Below are 18,557 nucleotides of genomic sequence, written 5' to 3' on the forward strand. Positions count from 1 at the left end.
ATTATCTTGTTAATGACAATCTTGAAGACACTGCCAGCTGATTTCAGGCCATCATATACTTGACGTATGCCTACCAATGACTTGGTTTCTTGGTCGACTATCATAAATTCTTTATTAGTAGAAAAACATTCTCCTACAGAGGCTTGACTATAACTCAGAACGGGATCCTTTTGAAGAAAACTATACAAATGCTGACAGGTGGTACTACCATCCAATAAGTCTCTCCAAAAGATCAATTCTCGGCTCAGTCTTCCTGTAGTTTGCACAGAGATCCAAAAATACCTTCTTACCAAGAAATTCCATGAATTCTTTATCACTGTCTTTAGCACTTATGCAATTCTGTGAAAAGAATTTCTGCAACACATTCAAGATTCTAGCCTTGCTAGTTCTTGAGGTAATTATTTACGACAACTGGATCATAAAGGCTTATGTATCTACAAATGCTGTACTTCAAAAGTGATTTTAGAAGGCAGTTTGAGCACATTTCGATCGGAAAGTCGCTGCATTCAGTCCTGAAAATTAAAATATACTTGGCATGACCTGCCCCCAAAATAAAACTAAAAAAAGATATTTTAGCCAGCAGCAGAGGATCTTTGAGGTACTTCAAACACTGTTCGTCAGCTGTATCTATTTTAATCTTGTGCTCCTTTATGTTGTCTGCATAAGTCTTTAGAAAGGGGATTATTTTTACATTTCAAGCAGCTGCATCCTCATTTTTCAGCCAGTGCATGGAGCAAAATTTTTTAGGGAAGGGCAGATTTTCACATTTATTAAATCTTCAGTGCTTCTTGCTGGTACATTCTCCAGCACATTATAAATCAATCTCACAAAAGGTACAATACCCCAGTTAGTCTTTAAGGCTGTGTTCTTGAAATGCTGATGAATTGTATGAAGTCCACCAGATCCCATATCAATAAAAAAAAATGTTGATGCACTGTCCCCATGAATACTCTTCAGATCAAGACACAAATCCTTCATGAATGCTCAACTGACATTAGGCCCATCCATTGATACCTGAAGCATGTTGGTAAGATGCTGATCAGAAGTTTCTATCCTAAAACAATCCAAAATGTCAGCAGCAGTGGCATGGCCTACAAGTACAGATGAAAAATAGTGCCTTTCAACTTATTTGTTACCATTGTGCCAATATCTGAGAGCAATATCCATTTGCTGCAACTTAACCACCTTGTTAAGGCTATCATCAAATAAGATAACTAAAGGAAAACACATTCAAGATCATTGAGAATATTTCCCTAAAGTGTAGAGCTAACCCACAAACAATGCTGTATAATGTCTTTGTCTGCCTAAGCTGTATCTTAAGCTATATTATCATTAGGCAATATGGGGTACATGAAAGGAACCTCCATGAAGACTGCAATAGGAGAAGAACAAGATTTCACAACCGTCTCCATTCATATGGAATGCATTCCAACCGGTCTTTCTCAAGACCATTTGTTTTTATTTCCATAAACATCGAGGGATCTTCCCAAGATTTATGCCAAAAATATACATGTGACATTCTGTTAGCCCAGGAAACACAGAATGGAACTACTAAAAACCATCCAAGAACTGCTGATATGGAATTAATACTGGAAAGGCCTCATGACAAATATGGCAGTGCCGCCTTTGCCAGACCTAACATGAATATCACATCAGCCTCACTGACTGAAGACAACAACACCAACTCCTCACAGTGCAAATGCCATTCTTCTGTGTAACATTTGTCTACAAACCACCCGATGCCAATTTAAGCATTAAAACACCAGCCAACTTCAACCATCAGGATGTGAACTCTGTCATAGGCAATTTCAACTGTAGAAGCACATCATGGGGATACCCAGATACCAACACAAACAGAACAAGTCTAGAAACAAGGGCTGAGGATCATGACCTACACCTGAGGAGGAGGAGGAGATTAGTGTTTAACGTCCTGTCAATGAGGTCAGTAGAGACCGAGCACAAGCTCGGATTAGGGAAGGATTGGGAAGGAAATTGGCGGTGCCCTTTCAAAGGAACCATCCCAGCATTTGCCTGAAACAATTTTGGGAAATCACGGAAAACCAAATCAGGATGCCCGGAGGCAGGTTTGAACCGTCGTCCTCCTGAATACAAGTTCAGTGTGCTGAACACTGCACCACTCCGCTTGGTGTCCTACATCTGATCCATGATCCAAAGCTTTCACCTTACTTTAACAGTGGCAGCTGGAAAAGAGGGTACAACCCAGACAACATCTTTCTTTCTTCAAAGGTAACTGTACAATGTATGAAGCCTTTAGGAGAGCCCACGCCCTGTACCCAACATAGACCTGTCATTGCACTATGAATCCTGTAGTAGTGCCTGAAGAGGTATCTTTCAAGAGGTGGTTTAATTCAAGAAGGCTGATTGGCAGAAGTTCAGTGAAGAGCCTGACTCAAAAGTAATAAACATTCCACCGCAACATGAAATGTGCGAAACCTTCATCAAATACATCCAACAAGTTTTGAGGGAAACTATTCCAAGAGGATGCAGAACTCAGTATGTTCCAGGCATGTCCAGTGACAACAAACTGTCATTAGAAAGATACTAAACTCTCTATGAAAAGGATCCATTTGCAGAAGAAATGATTCAAGCTGGTGAAATACTGCCGCAAGCCATTTCAGCACCTCACAAAGCCACGTGGAGTAACCTGGTAGAGAACCTCGACATGAAGCTGAACAATAGACAAGCCTGAAAACTGCTTAAAAACCTGAGTGGCGACCCTGTAAAATCACAAGACAATTTTACGAGTGTGATTCCTAATAAAGTGGCAACCCAGCTCCTGCAGATTGGCAAAATAAAAGGAAAGACGCCCAAAGAAGCTCTTCAAGCATGACCCAGAAACAGAGCAATATTTTCTTAGGGATCCCTTCTCCATGGCTGAACTCGAAGCTGCCACCTCCAGTTTGAAGATGTATAAGGTTTCAGGTGGCAATGACCATAGAGTTGACCAGGTAAAGAACTTTGACTGTAAAACAATGGAGTGGCTACTAAGCCTAATGAACACGTGTCGCTGCCAAGCTACACATCCCCAAAATGTAGCGGAAGTTTCGAGTCATTGCAATATTTAAGCCTGGAAAGGAACCAAATGACCACCAGCAAATCAGGCTGTAGTCAAATATTGAATCTAACTCAGCACACCAAGAACGGTTTTGAGTGTGGTGAGATTACTGGAGTCGCTTTTGTTGATCTAACAGCTGCATACAACACTGTGAATCATAGGAAACTGTTAAAGAAAGTGTATGACCTTACTAAGGACTACCAACTAACATCCCTCGTTAGCACCTTCCTTCAGAGCAGAAGATTCCAAGTTTCATTACAGGGTAAGAGGAGTAGATGGCGAACGCAGTAGAGTGGTCTGTCCCAAGGCAATGTGCTTGCTCCAGCACTGTACAATATCTACAAAAATGATCAGCTAATACCAGCAAGTACTAGGCTCTTCATCTATGCCAATGACACAGCAGTAGCTATGCAGGGGCCAACCTATAAAGAAGTAGAGGGAAAACTGTCTCTAGCAATGGACGAACTCTCCAAGTACTATGATGCTGACCACTTTAAGCCCAGTCTCAGTAAAACTTAAGTGAGCACCTTCCACTTACGAAACAGGGAAGCACAGCAAAAGCTGGACATCAAATGGCAAGGAGAGAACTGAAACTTTGCCCAACACCAGTCTACCTAGGTGTCACACTGGACAGGGCTCTAACGTACAGGCAGCAATGTCTAAACACAAAACAGAAAGTCATTGCTCACAATGGGATACTTATGAAGCTGACTGGAAGCAGCAAGGGAGCCAACTCACACCTCCTAAGGACTTCTGCATGTGCGCTTTGTGTATCAGCCTCTCAGTATGCTGCTCCTGTGTGAAATGCTTCAGCTCCTGCTAAGCAAGTCGATATTACAGTCAACGGTACTGCAAGGATCATCTCGGTATGCTTGAAGCAAACACCAGTGTAGAAATTGTATCCGATTGTTGGAATAGCCCCACCCAATATCCGGAGGGCCACTGCTGCAGACAATGAGAGAACAAAACCGGAGAATGACCGCCGACACCCCTTTTTGGTCATCACGCAGCAAGATCCCGTGTTAAACCCCGCAAGAGTTTCCTTACTAGGACTGCGCCACTGGAGGGAGCACCAGAGGCAATTCGGTCTTGCAACATGAGAGAGCTCACTGCCGGTAGACGTATCACCAAAACAAAGCACTAGCTCCTGGCACAAGCCTACAATACCCTGTATGGAGGTCCCTCAAACATCTAAGAGTGGGTATCCCCTGATGCAAGATCAACCTGAAGAAATGGGGAATCTTTCCACCGAGCGCAGACACCTCTTGTGGCTGCGGGGCTGAAGAGGATCCAAGCCATCTACTTGTATGCCCCCTCCTGGACAACCCGTCCACAATACAAGATGTTTATGAAGAAAATGACAAAGCTGTTGCAGCTGCTATTTTTTGGAAATGCTGACCGGACATGGAAATGAATGAATGATTAGGCAACATGACTGGAAACGAAGCTGTCTGCTTTCTCGTAGTAGGAAAGGACACACGCTTTTCGGCAGTCTGCAAAGTCCATAATATTTCCGCCTTTATATCATCATCCTGAATCAGATACTTTGAAATATGACTGACTGACACAGCGTTAGAGGCAGTGGTGGAAGTGATGCTGGGTTGCAATAGCTGGAAGGTTGACACACCGACCGTCAGCAGTGAGCTTCCCGATTCACGTGTCACCACTATCTTATCAAGCGTCAAGGGATCATCTTCATTATGCCCAGTTATCTCGCCAGACAACAGGGAGCTTGATCCAGAAGTACCAACACCCTGAAAACAATCAAATATCCAAATATGATGATGATATGACCTTTGCAATACTACACACCTGCCAACATTTAAAATCCAAAAATCAAGAAATGCAGTTTGAAAAAATCATGAGGTACGCATGGGCAAAAATCAGAGCTCATTTTCAGTACAGTCCAAAGACAGTTGTTGTGAGTCTTTTCCTGTGATGTTAAAAAGCTATATAATTGCAATAAAAATTCATATAAAAACACTGGAACTAACCAAAGTGTCAATTCCATACCCACTATCTGTAGCATGGTTCAACTGTGCTACTAGGTTGGGTGTTTTTTGACCATTTCTCCTATGATTGCAACAGTTTTTGTTCTTGCAGAGCGTATTTTTTCCTCTATATTGCCATTTGGTAACATTTTCCTGCGAGGCCACTCACTTGGTCAGTGCAATTAACTGGCAAATTGTAAATGATGTAAATAATTCTAGCACTGAATTGCAATTTCTTTTATTAGTGACAAAATTCTCCCGGTGTTTTGAAACATAACTTTTTCCACCAAAGGATATACAAATGTCATGTCAGCAAAAACAAGATATCTGTATGGTGCAAAGTGTGGCAATTGATCCTAAAGAAAGAAAAGTGTGAGGTCATCCCTTGTCAATACTAAAAGAAATCTGTCAAATTTCGGTTACAAGATAAATTGTACAAATCTCAAGGCTGTCGATTCAACTAAATACCTATGAATTACAATTAAGAACAACTTTAATCGGAAATACCATATAGATAATGTTTGGGGAAGATGAACCAAAGACTGCGCTTTGTTGGCAAAACACTTAGAAGATGCAGTGAATCCATTAAAAAGACTGCCTACACTATACTTGTCTGCCGTCTGCTGAAGTACTGTTGCACAGTAGGGGTTTTTATCTGACAGGATTGACAGAGGACATCAGAAAAGTCCAAAGGAGGGCAGCTCCTTTTGTATTAAACATGATATAGCAGAGAGAGTGTCACGGAAATGACACACAAATTGGAGTGGCAATCACTAAAACAAAGGCGTTTTTTGTTGCGACGCAAGCTATTTACGAAATTTCAAACACCAACCAACATTCTCCTCTGAATGTGGAAATAATTTGTTGACCCACACCTACATAGGGAGAAAGTATCACAATAAAATAAATCAGAGCATGAATGGAAATATTTAGGTGTTGGTTTTTCCTGCACACACTATTTGAGGTGGAATGGTACGATGAACCTTCTGCCAAGCACTTAAGTGTGAATTGCAGGCTAATCATGTAGATAAAGATTATAAAATGAAAACAATGATCTTTCCTTGACATAATAATGCATGAAAATTGTTGCAATACTGTTCCAAGAAAATAGAATGAAAATGTTGATTTCAAAAACGTTAAAATGATTGAACTGGTTGCATCACTGTAATATATTATTGTTATTCCTAAAAGTTTGGTCATGCTAATGTCTGTTGATTCATCAGTTACAATGTTATACATGCTGTCACCGATATCTTGCCACAAATTTTCCACAAAATAGGTCTTATTATATGTTTTATAACTGCACTACACTTTGTTCTATGTATTTGAAGTTTTCTGGCAACATCATTGTCTGAATTTACTCACATACAACTCACTTAAGTGACCACATGATTAGATCGCACAGTAGAATAAAGGACAAGGGAACTGTCAGCTTGATTCACTTCTAAAGATTCTTTCATGGTTTTGAAAAGTATTTTTGTTTTCGATGCTGCAGCTGTCTTGTGTTTTTTTTTTTTTTTTTTGGGCCACTACAGCTTCCTTCTCAGCATAAGATGATAACAAAATACTGCCACAAAATTTTCAAGATGCTCTTGTGTCCTGCCAAAAATTCTTTCTAAACAGTTTGAATTTACTATTGCAGAACCATTCAGCATGACATTCCTGGGCATACTGCGCCTCTACTTTACCCATGTTCAGTACTAAAACGATATCCATTGATGTAACACCGGCACTATACGTGCTACAAATTTGTTAATATTAGATCTCATAACAATACAGGAACAAAGAAATAATACCATGTGTTATAAATGTTTAGGTGATGTAAATTCAAGTGCTCATAGTGCTATTTTCTGTAAGCTGAATGGGTCAAGTTATTTTTAAAAGTAATTTTACTACAAAACCATCCTAATGTGTTTAAAATCTATCATAATTCCCATTAGCCACCAGGAAGGCACTCAAAATCACCAGATTTAGTGGGAAAACCACTATCTTGGTTGCAATGGCACAGTAACAACACACAAATGCAAGTCCAAACAGAGCACAAAACTAAGCAATATGTGTATACATTCTATAAAATGTGCAGGAAAGAAGAAAAGTACAATCTACAACATGTTGCGTGCAACTTCCTGATGTATACAAATCTTGAGAATTACACTAGTTAAAAAGAATAGTAAACAGAGAACTTTCCACAACTGGCCAAAAACCAAAATGATAGATTTTCAAAACTATTGTTTTAATTTTTATATTAGATAAAAATTGGGGCAAATAATAGAATAATCAAGAGGTGGGTGAAAAAGCTGAAAATCAGGAGTCCTGCCTAAATCAAGAGAATTTGCAGGTGTGTACTATGAGCGAAAGAACAGTAGTTGTCAATAGATGGGTACGTCCGGCTTCAGAACGCATGCACGATGAAGAAGGAATTAATGAAATCAACCCTCTAACCCAAGGCGGTAGCAAGAAGAACAGAAACATTGGGAAAGCAGGGTGGTAAGGTGTACCTTGCCGATCCTACCCCTTCAATGAAAAACCAGTGGCCAGTTTCCATAGTGAACGCCAAAACTTGTGATTGGAAAAGGATAGGTTACATCAACCTGCACAAGGATATGTAGAAAATGCCAAAGCCTGTTGGTCACTTTTGAGTGTCATTCTGTTGACAAGGTTTCCCAGCTCGCCTGACATTCCTGCTCTCCTCATTTACATTTTAAAGCATTAGTGGGACATCCTTTTAGTGACCCAAGCATTACCAAAACAGCAGGGTAAAAAAAACAAAACAAAAACAATGCAGTCATTGAAGATAAAACCCCATTAAGGTCTGTGAGATGTTGTGCAGCCTTTAAGACTCTATGCATCATTTAACAGTAGTAGCACTTCACTTACCGAGGACTGAGGAAAAAGACAAACTTCCACTGTCTTCTTGATCGCCACGACTGCCTTGGATTGTGTAACTCCTTCCACATGGCTGATTATGGCCATTTTCCTCGTGTTGCTGAGAGTGTAAGATATGCTGCTTACCACAACTGGAATTCTGTTATCTTGATGTCCTCAAACCTCCAGTCATTCAGCTGTTCAGCAGTGAATTTCACCTTGCTTGGCTTCACCATGATATACTACTAGAAAACTGTGAGAGCTGCCACATGACTGAGGATGGGAACTCGTTTGTTGACAACACTCATGCAGCAATCAAAAGTTGGTGCACCTTCAAAGGCGAGATGCCACACAAAAAAAGGATTTTCCTGACAAGCCACGGTGGATTCTTTGATACCTACGGCCTCTGACTGTGTGTTTGTGGAGGCCCAACCTTAAGACTGTACCCACAGAATGGGAGAAAATATTCATAGCATCCCTAGTGCCTGATAAACAGTCCCGAGTTACCGAAATGAGATTTTGGCAAATGATAGCATGTGGAATTTTTTATCTACTGTATTATACGAGTAACTGTAGATTTTTGTAATGGAATGATGTAATTTTTTTTAAGTCTTCAATAGCTGTTGAAATGAGAATTAGTGTCAATTTGCAACAAGAAAAGTTAAAAAATTACACTTTTTTTATACCGATTGTTCATAAACTTTTGACCTGAACTGACCACATTTCCCCGTTTAGTAAACCACAGTTTCAGAATTCTTTCACAACTGTACATACATTATGATGTTAGTGAGGTGACATTGTGCAAACTCAACTTTGTTTAGACAAAGGAAGTATATCTTAACAGGGAAACAAGAGAGATTTTGCTGTTACTCAAAATTTGCCACTTCTGAGTAGTGATATTCAAGAGACAGCAAGTTTTAACTGCTACAAATATGATGGGGCCGGACCAATAACCATATCGAGAAACATACAACTGTGCTGTTAAATACCTTGTTTGGAAAATTGACACATGAACATTACACAAACAAGAATGTAAAAAATATGGCATACAAAGAGATAGTTGAAAACTGTGGACCACAGTGTTCTTATAAAAACTAAAATAGAATATTTGACATGAAGTTTCAGAAAAAAAAAATTCTTCATTTGTGTGACCATATTGTCCATGGCTGCTTTATAATTACTGAAGGCATTATACATCAGTGTTAGCAGCTACCATACAAGAAACAAGTGCCAAACAAGGAAAAATCTAAAAAAACTTACAAGCAGACAGCATTTCCTAACGCAAGCAAAAATCTTGAGTACTAACATCGACATCTTTTGGAACGAACTGTTTTCAGATGGAGAAAGCATGCCAAATGGTATGCGTGTTTCATTAAGACCACTGTTATTTTATTTCAATAAAACGAAACACATTTGCTGACAAAAATATGCATTTCCTTGAAGTTGCAAGACAGATTTAAAAATCTTCAGATATTTCAGAAATAACTTCAAAAAAAGTAGGCCTCTTGAAAGAAATGTATAAGGTGGGGAAGAGTTGTGTAAGCCAATACTGAAAGTGACCACCAATACCATGTTGGTTCTACTATGTTCATTATTGTCGGTTATCACCCACTGTGTTATATCCATTATTTTACAGGTATTTTGTGATTTTCCTTTCAAGAAATATATGAGTACATAGTGAACAAACTGCCAGTGACTGTCAGAATTTTCTTCTTCTTATCATCCACAGTTTCTAATATATAAACTATTTTCAAAGTGCCAAAATGTACCAGAATAAATAAAATGTCTGTAAAACGCAGCGCTGTACAATGTACTTGTGGTGAGCTAGTCACAATTCCTGAAATCCATCGCCCATGGCCTCTGGCCTGCCGAGGAGCACTGCAGTACTGGTGTCCATGATTAAACCATGAAAATTCACTGCATTATGCCACACACAAACAGACACAACCTGCAGGCAGATCAGTGAGACAACAACCAATGGGCAGGGCCTGCACATTAGTGGGAAAAAACAGGCTTTGAATCGGCAGGCTGATCCGTTAGACACACACAGAAATGGCCTGCTAGTTTTGACCCACCTAGGAAATCCACTTATGTGGCCAGTTATTCACAAGTCAAAGAAAGCCTATTAATGAAATGAGGCCATGGTGATCAATCCATGCAATAGATAACTTGTGCAAATGCTCTGAGAATCATTAATAATGACGATAGGTAGCAACTCACTGTAAAGATGATCACTGAGCCACAGACAGGCATGTAGAAAAGACGACCACACTCTCACAACTAAATTTTTGGCCAAAACCTTGTCAGAAAATGAGCACTCAGACACAACTCATGCACACATGACTGGCATCTCCGATGTACGACACCTCAGTAAACAAACCATTTTGTCTGCTGAGACAAAAACAAGATTTTACCAGAGGTTTTTTTTTCCTTTTTTTATTTTCTCAAATTTCCCTGACATGTTTGAAATTCCCTTATTTCCACAACTTGTGGAAATCCTGTTTAAGCCATCAATAAGCACTCTTCTACAATTCCCCTCCATCTACGATCTCCACTGTTATGAGCCTTAAAGGGGTTTAATCAATCAGTCAGATGAATGTCTGGGAGTCATTATCAGTGTGAGCCTATTATTACCAAGTTATCTCAACATTGACATCTAGCAGTTTGCACATGCCTCTTCTCGTCATCTGACTAGACTGTGTGAATTAATTTGCCCTACCGCATCTTAGTTCTCTTAACTAACAGTCTTATACGTGGTTCTGTCTACTGTTGTTTATCATTATCTATATGCACCACTTGTGGATGCGAACACTGTTCCACATGCTTTCATAGCTGTGTTACTGATCATGGTGTGAAACAGCAATGTCCCTTTATCAGTTCAGTGCAATGAGGTGTCTTACTTTATTTGTTTTCTTAACCACCATCACTGGAAGTACCACAGTTCCAAATTCAACCCTCCAACTCTGGAATACACTACAGAGGCGTGAACAATTTGCTGTATACACTCCTACATGCAATGATCTTTGCTGAAATCAACTTGGCAATCCTTCAGGAAGAGGAATTTAACTGACAGCACATAGCAAAGCAGCTTTTAGACTGTTAGTACACTTTAAGGCATTATTGTCAAAAAGGAGCCCCCCCCCCCCCCCCCAGTCCTGATGAGATCTAGTCCAAATGATTATGAATAATCATGAACAACTAAATAGCACTAATGATGCTGTCCCACAACGTTGAACAATGAGAGCATCATTCAACAACGGAAAAGCTGTACTTAAAACAGTGTTCAGAACTCCCTAATGTTCAGACACCAACCAATGCAATGTGCCACATCCCTCACTATCAATGCTCACATTCCGATTCATCAACATGTGCGAACAACACACTTAGAAAAAAGCTTGATTACAAATGCTAGACAGACTTAATTCAAATTTTACCAATTCCATGGATTTCCTATTGCATGGGATGCCCTACACAAGCATGTTAATTGGCAGATGAGTGATTTTCTAGCCGTTAGCAAAGACTACTAGACACATTCAACCCTGTCACTCATTAAACTTCACCATTTTATTAAAACAAAAAACTATTTAAGCTCTGACTTACTTCCAGCGATGAAATAACCCTCCATGTCACTATCTCTATTGGTAACAGCTGACTGTGATCAGTACCTGTGCCAAAACTGTTGTGATTTAACTCTTGCTTCTCAATCCTACCACATTACTTTCGCCAGTAGTTGAGTAATCTTTAACCATTTCCACAGTGATGTTATCACACCCATCCTTAGACTATTGGCTCATCTGGAATAAATTTTCAGTGTAAGCCTGTTTGACTCATTTATCTTTTATCTACAGGAGCTACCCTCTGAGATACTCTCATATTAACCGGTCGATACCACTCAATCTGATTATTACTATCTGCCTATGATCAATCCACCAACTTATACTCATGAAAAGGGACAAATTAGTATGAATCAAATTACTGAACACATCAATGATCCACACCAAATTAAATCTGACCTTACCTAGTCTCATTTTGACTCCTCTAGCTCTGCTTTTCATTTAAATAGCTGTGTAACTCTTGCACAAAAAGAATTTACTGTTAGTGACTTGGTAGGATACCAAAAGAATACCTGAGACACAGCCGCCAAGCAATTTTCACAAATGAAAATTTTAACTAGAAGACATAAGGCACAGGTCCTCCCTTATTCCTTAGACTATCAAAGGAACTTTTCTGTCCCATGAAGTGGCATTCAGGGACCACTGGGGTCACAGTAATTCCAAAACTTACAGGATGCTGTCCCAGTGGTCTAGAAGTGAACATGAAACATTTAGTTTTGAATACTGTTCACAGAGGGCAACCCATATGATGTTCTGGGAAGGAAAACAGATTTTCCCAAACAGCTGCACTGAAGTGGTCATGCAGAGACACTGCTCTCTGTTTATATTGTGTTGATATGCGAAATAATTATCCATCTTCACAAGTATTGGTTCTCTGCAATCAGAATTTGGCAACTATATAAAAGTATAGTAATATTACACAATAATTTCATCAGTACTGCCTGGTGGGTTATGCATGTCCTAACGGTACTTCATCCTCAAATCAGTTTTCACCATGGTAATTTTGCAAATTTACAGGCCCGTGAATGCATAAAAAAATTGTATTTAATACTGTTGTTTTATGTATTTGTAAGCCCTTGAATGAGCAATAAACGAAAACTAAAGAACAAAGAATTGCTGTGGATATTGGAGAAATCTGACTGCAACTTAATTGCACGTAATTCATCAAATGAAAAATACTATTCCAATCAGGATGACTCCAACAAGAGAGAAAATGGAAACTGCTCAGAGCATGCACCTGAAAATGGTGGTCAGTCTGTTACCACCACCAATGATGAGGTGAGTTCAGATGGAATGTCTGTGTCTACTATACCACCTCAAAATAATGTTCCTATCATGTGGTCTACACCAAACTGTTCATTTTTGCCTAGTCACTCTGTCAGTCAAGATCGCACAACTATCTCATTATCCACCCTGAACGGACTATCTGGTAAAAGAGTATCTGGTGAAATGGACTATTTCTTCAAGTGTTTCCTTGCAGTTTGATTATGTACATTAGCCAAGGTACAAACAAGCTTTTAGATACATAACGAAGATGTAAGAAAAAGAGATCGACTATACAGGGCTTAGAGAAATAATGATGTTTGTCATATGCTTGTAATGAGCTACAATAAGGCACCCAGTGCATCTGATTATTGGTCCCACAATCACCCTTTGGGAAATGAGGCAATACAAGCAGCCACTACACGCAACAGGTTCCAGCTGTTGCTATCAAAGTTATATTTCAATGACTCCCAGTGCCCTCTTGATGCTTCAAAAACATATTATACTGATCAAGTTCTAGCTTGCCTGAAACATACCTTTCCAACTGGAAGGGCAGAAGGCCCCTAAAGAGTATGAGTCAATGACAAAATGCAAAGGGAGATCTGCTCTAAAACAATACTTGCCTCTCAAACCAATAAAATTAGGCATAACAATGTGGACATGTTGTGATGCTGTAACTGGATAAACTTATGATCTAAATAATAAGCAAGGAAACAAGCAGTGCAACATATTCCAGTGACAAACACTCTAGGGGATGGATTGTTTGACTCTGGCAGAAACAACTGCATATGTCACACTTGTTTTTGACTTTATACTAGTATCAAGTTGCTCAATACCATGAGATTTCCATCAGTTGCTGTTGTGTGGTCTTCAGTCCTGACACTGGTTTGATGCAGCTCTCCATGCTACTCTATCCTGTGCAAGCTTCTTCATCTCCCAGTACCGACTGCAGCCTACATCCTTCTGAATCTGCTTAGTGTATTCATCTCTTGGTCTCCCTCTACGATTTTTACCCTCCACGCTGCCCTCCAATACTAAATTGGTGATCCCTTGATGTCTCAGAACATGTCCTAACAACCGATCCCTTCTTCTAGTCAAGTTGTGCCACAAGCTCCTCTTCTCCCCAATTCTATTCAATACCCCCTCATTAGTTATGTGGTCTACCCATCTAATCTTCAGGATTCTTCTGTAGCACCGCATTTCGAAAGCTTCTATTCTCTTCTTGTCTAAACTATTTATCGTCCACGTTTCACTTCCATACATGGCTACACTCCATACAAATACTTTCAGAAACGACTTCCTGACACTTAAATCTATACTCGATGTTAACAAATTTCTCTTCTTCAGAAAAGCTTTCCTTGCCATTGCCAGTTTACATGTTATATTCTCTCTACTTCGACCATCATCAGTTATTTTGCTCCCCAAATAGCAAAACTCATTTACTACTTTAAGTGTCTCATTTCCTAATCTAATTCCCTCAGCATCACCCGACTTAATTCGACTACATTCCATTATCCTCATTTTTCTTTTGTTGATGTTCATCTTGTACCCTCTTTTCAAGACACTGTCCATTCCGTTCAACTGCTCTTCCAAGTTCTTTGCTGTCTCTGACAGAATTACAATGTCATCGGTGAACCTCAAAGTTTTTATTTTTTCTCCTTGGATTTTAATACCTACTACGAACTTTTCTTTTGTTTCCTTTATTGCTTGCTCAATATACAAATTGAACAACATTGGGGAAAGGCTACAACACTGTCTCACTCCCTTCTCAACCACTGCTTCCCTTTCATACCCCTCGACTCTTGTAACTGCCTCCTGCTTTCTGTACAAATTGTAAATAGCCTTTAGCTCCCTGTATTTTACCCCTGCCACCTTCAGAATTTGAAATAGAGATTCCAATCAACATTGTCAAAAGCTTTCTGTAAGTCTACAAATGCTAGAAACATAGGTTTGCCTTTCCTTAATCTTTCTTCTAAGATAAGTCATAGGGTCAGTATTGCCTCACGTGTTCCAATATTTCTACAGAATCCAAACTGATCTTCCCCGAGGTCGGCTTCTATCAGTTTTTCCATTCGTCTGTAAAGAATTCGCGTTAGTATTTTGCAGCTGTGACTTATTAAACTGATAGTTCGGTAATTTTCACATCTGTCAACACCTGCTTTCTTTGGGATTGGAATTATTATATTCTTCTTGAAGTCTGAGGGTATTTCGCCTGTCTCATACATCTTGCTCACCAGATGGTACAGTTTTGTCAGGACTGGCTCTCCCAAGGCTGTCAGTAGTTCTAATGGAATGTTGTCTACTTCCGGGGCCTTGTTTCAACTCAGGTCTTTCAGTGCTCTGCCAAACTCTTCACGCAGTATCGTATCTCCCGTTTCATCTTCATCTACATCCTCTTCCATTTCCATAATACTGTCTGTAAGTACATCGCCCTTGTATAGACCCTCTATATACTCATTCCACCGTTCTGCTTTCCCTTCTTTGCTTAGAACTGGGTTTCCATCTGAGCTCTTGATACTCATACAAGTGGTTCTCTTTTTTCCAAAGGTCTCTTTAATTTTCCTGTAGGCAGTATCTATCTTACCCCTAGTGAGATAAGCCTCTACATCCTTACATTTGTGCTCTAGCCATCCCTGCTTAGCCATTTTGCACTTCCTGTTGATCTCATTTTTGAGATGTTTGTATTCCTTTTTGCCTGCTTCATTTACTGCATTTTTATATTTTCTCCTTTCATCAATTAAATTCAATATTTCTTCTGTTACCCAAGGGTTTCTACTGGCCCTAGTCTTTTTACCTATTTGATCCTCTGCTGCCTTCACTATTTCATCCCTCAAAGCTATCCATTCTTCTTCTATTGTATTTCTTTCCCCCATTCCTGTCAATTGTTCCCTTATGCTCTCTCTGAAACTCTGTACAACCTCTGGTTTAGTCAGTTTATCCAGGCCCCATCTCCTTAAATTCCCACCTTTTTGCAGTTTCTTCAGTTTTAATCTACAGTTCATAACCAATAGATTGTGCTCAGAGTCCACATCTGCCCCTGGATATGTCTTACAATTTAAATCATCTATCTGATACCTTTTAGTATCTCCAGGGTTCTTCCATGTATACAACCTTCTTTCATGATTCTTGAACCAAGTGTTAGCTATGATTAAGTTATGCTCTGCGCAAAATTCTACCAGGCGGCTTCCTCTTTCATTTGTTAGCCCCAATCCATATTCACCTACTATGTTTCCTTCTCTCCCTTTTCCTACTCTTGAATTTCAGTCACCCATGACTATTAAATTTTCATCTCCCTTCACTACCTGCATAATTTCTTTTATCTCATCATACATTTCATCAATTTCTTCATCATCTGCAGAGCTAGTTGGCACATAAACTTGTACTACTCCATCAGTAGGTACCACTATTAAGTCCAGAAAAGATATGCCGAAATTTCAAGGGAAATTTAACAGAGGAGAACCTGTATTTTTTGCAAACCATCAAGGAACCATGGCAACAAGGTGGCAAGGCAGTAAAGAAGTTACTGTTCTCAGCAATTATCATGAGGCTACAGTACAGAAAGCTTGTCACAAACAGAAAGGCGGAAGCAACTTGGAGATAGACTGCCCAGGCCTTTCTACAAAAACTACATGGGACAGGTGGATTGACCAATAGGCTCATGTATATGACCTCAACATACGCTAAAGAAAGTGAAGGGAAGAAAGTATTTTATAAATTGCTTATGCTTTCTGTTGTGAATACATTGATTATGTATAATGAAAACACTACGAGGGAACTCAAATTCGCTATGTAACACACAAGAGATGCAGAGGCAAGCCACCAAAAGGAGCTAAGGTAATGCTGAATGCAGGTGACTACTTGCCCATCAAATGTACTACTAAGAGATGGAGCACATGATGCACAAAGAAGAAAGTCAAAACGAGGACAAAAACATTTTTCATCATGTGTCAAATACCCCTCGGCAAACAATGTTTCACAGCCTATCACACATAACTTCTTTGTAACCTTTTTCCACACGCATTCATTCACTGTAAACTTTATCAAAATAAAATATTTTATACACTATTACTTGTTTTTCCAATTTCATGGTTAGACTACCAATGGGACAACTCCCAAAATACTGGTACGTGTCCCAAACCCCAAATTTGCCCTCCGCACATCATATGCGTATGACCATGCATGACTGATCTCCCCAACGCCTACCTAACACATACATGAGAAAACACTGAAACAACAAAAGCAATTAAAGGTTAAGCTATGTACTTGGTTACAAGATGACTTACATAAACTCTCATTCTCTTTATGGGCAAATTACAAAGATGTTCATTACGATGTTGTGTTGGTGTGACACTAAGACTTTATAACTGATGTACACTGCACATGATCTAGAACAGGCTTTTCCCTGTGGAATTGTCAAGACCTACAGTACTTTGTGTAATTTGCTAACTGAATGTGAAATTAATTTTAAAAGTAAACCTAATCTTTTTTCTTTTCTTTTCTTTTTTTTTTTTTTTTTAAAAAGGGAGAAAAGAAGGGAAAGAAAGAAGTAACTTGCTGTGCCTTCTGCATATACTTCTCTAATACCCAAAATTAGGATTTTAATATTTTTAAAACTCTTTTTCTTTAAGCCTTCATTAATAAATTTTTAAAGAGATGTCCTCGGTGGATTGTACACCATTAAAATATGGTGGTTTGTCTAAATACAGGATATTATATAGAGTAATACATTAGGACAACATGCCTATCACAATCACCTTAAGATGGATCCCTAAATTAACTGGCTTTCAGCCATATCTTAACAGAATTGTGTGGCAGAAATCTGGTTTCTAGTGTAATTGTGCTGTTACTCAAACTGTACTAAGTTATGAGGCTCACCCCATTATACCCCTTTTTGCAATTATTAACAAAACACATTCACCTGATAACTTAGTAAAAGAGCCCCCTCTACATTGGACCCCTTTTTTACTGCTTACACTTTACTGTCAACCACCTCTAACGCCAACCTGATGAAGTATTGCCATTGCTGTATCATCTGGCACCTGAGCATGAGGAACCTGGCACGTACCATCTACCTCCAGCTAACATACAGTTACCTCACTGCTGCACTCTGCCACACTACTTCAACGCTTGCCTCACCACACTTCCCTGCTGCCTCGCCAGTCAGCCAGATTCCAATTGTAATCAAAGATTTACCAAAATAAATAGAAACAATAAGTGTTCTGTCACCCCTTGTTACCACAATTTAATGACTGAAGAAGCAATTATTGTAAATTTATTCCAAGAACAAAATTCACTGCAATTAAATATCTTTCTTTGGTGTGCAAGGAATGGTATCGATAGCCACAAAGCCATGGCGTAGGTGCAAGTACTAAAGTTGGCACTATGACCGACACTGACGATAGCGCCCTCTAGCAGGTGCTGTACAGATCTACGAGCTCCACTGCAGATTCGGCCCATTTGATCAAGAGCAGACGGCCGGGAGACTTCACTTGCTACTGAGTCTATGCACTACTTACGACGGGTCTAAGGCTTTGCACCTCAAAGCAAAGTTATGTATTCAGTTAATATTGTGATATAGTAAAACCATTCCTAAGAGCAGTACCGAGAATCTTACCTCACCTGCTCCCACTCACTCCCTACAGTCGGCCTACTCATTCAGTTTACAGGAGCAGACCCACGCGGCGCCTTCCAGGCGGGATACAAAACAAGGTACCCATAATAGAACTGTAAATCCAAAGATTCATTTCG

Source organism: Schistocerca cancellata, chromosome 1 (genome assembly GCF_023864275.1).
Source record: "Schistocerca cancellata isolate TAMUIC-IGC-003103 chromosome 1, iqSchCanc2.1, whole genome shotgun sequence".
Lineage (NCBI taxonomy): Eukaryota > Metazoa > Arthropoda > Insecta > Orthoptera > Acrididae > Schistocerca > Schistocerca cancellata.